This window comes from Adiantum capillus-veneris, chromosome 11 (assembly GCF_014529385.1).
Source record: "Adiantum capillus-veneris isolate H3 chromosome 11, ASM1452938v2, whole genome shotgun sequence".
Lineage (NCBI taxonomy): Eukaryota > Viridiplantae > Streptophyta > Polypodiopsida > Polypodiales > Pteridaceae > Adiantum > Adiantum capillus-veneris.
This window is the reverse complement of record NC_140941.1, coordinates 10,701,229-10,703,075: the sequence shown is the minus strand read 5'-3', so window position 1 is coordinate 10,703,075 and position 1,847 is coordinate 10,701,229.

Sequence of the window (1,847 nt, the reverse complement as noted above, 5' to 3'; positions counted from 1 at the left end):
CAACAAGTTCTCTTCAGCCACCACAACATGGAGAGCTTTTGGCTAGAAAAGATTGCCCAAGTAGAGGAACAGAAAGAAGCTCCCTCAAAAGCTTCCTTCAAAAGCTATCTCAATACCCGTCCCCAAAAACATGACATTGTTGAGCTCTAGGACTGGGCATTGGGGTGGTGGAGAAGAGTAAAATGCAGATTATGCTCACTACAAGTTCAAGATTTTGAGTAGCACACACTATTTGAGCTATCAACTTTTGGTCACATCCAAACTTGCTTCCCTCACATTTTCACCCATGACTTAGACCTACACACTTTCCTCTCCCAGCCATAGTGTGGGCTCTCCATTGTGACTCTCATCACCACAATTTTGGAGAATCGAGAATCACTCATCACTTGCACAAATACTACATCACATGTAACTTTGGTCCCGTAGGTCATATTTGAATGAGGATGATAACAAAATACATATATCTATCTATCTCTATGCATTGCACAATGCATAGAGAGAGAGAAAGAAAGAAAGAAGAAGAAGAAGAAGAAGAAGAAGAAGAAGAAGAAGAGGGGGAAACTATCAGAAAGCTAGATAGGAAAGAAAGAGGTAGAGAGACAAGATTGCAAAAAGCAACTCAAAAAGAGTGATTATAGCTTTTTCTTAAATCTATATAAGAGTAGTGGGGGGTCTTTTTTACAAAGGTTTTTTTTGTGTTGATGCAAACAAAAGATAAGTGCTACATCAAGGTATTTTTCTGTTTTGTTTTTTTGAAACACCTCTCTCTCTCTCTCTCTCTCTCTCTCTCTCTCTCTCTCTCTCTCTCTCTCTCTCTCTCTCTCTCTCTCTCTCTCTCTCTCTCTCTCTCTCACTCACACACACACACACACACACACACACACACACACACTGTGGTAATACTATGGAGTTAATTTTGTCCTCCTCCTATGGGGTTTTTTCCATAAAAAACCCCCTTCCCCCCCCCCCCCCCCCCCCCCCCCCCCCCCCCCTATTGGCAAAATAGGGCCCTCATTATTTCACTGTGCCACCGACTCTTTTTGATATGGGATAAAATATATAAGGACTCTTTTGTAAAAGAGCAAGAGGAAATCCTCAGCTATCATCACAAAGGGAAGGCGGCTCCTTCCACCCTCGGACCATGTACTGGCGCTCTCTCCCCAGGCAATAATATCTTCTGACGCCTGAGGGGATCTCACAGCAAAGGGCGGCTCTGCTCTTTCACTTCGGGCGCTCAGGAGGCGTGCAAACCAACCTATAAATACTAAGGTGAGGCCACTCCTTAGCCCTCACTTAGCTTGAGATTTAGTTTCTGGTTGTAGTTATCCCGCTCTGTGTTGTTACTACTTGAACTTCCTAAAGCTATGGAGCTTGCAGCTCAAACTCCTCAGGTACTGTGGTCTACCTAAACTCTCGTTTGCTTCCTCTATGATTTACTATCAGAGACTGACTGTCTTTACATAATGGGATTGATTGGCTCCTCTTGATCCGGGCAATGAAAAGAAATAGAGGTAATACCATGGCATATATTGGTGATTAATGGTTGTTCTGCTGCTTGGTGTGGAAAGTAACTAAGAACTGTCGAACTCATTAATTGCTTATGATCATAGGAAAGGATGTTTTGTTAATCCATGTGCAGGAGAATTCCATATACAGGTTTTTTCTCCACTGTTTTTTTCTGCATAATAGCCGGGTCTTGCCACAGGATTTTTTGAAAATGGCTCTATAAAAAGCAGCCGAAGTACTTCACCTATGCTTAAATGAATAGGTTTTTATATGAGGCAGGATGTATGTGTATATAGGGGTATATGGATTGAAGCATGATGGGTGGTTTGGCTTATTGGCTG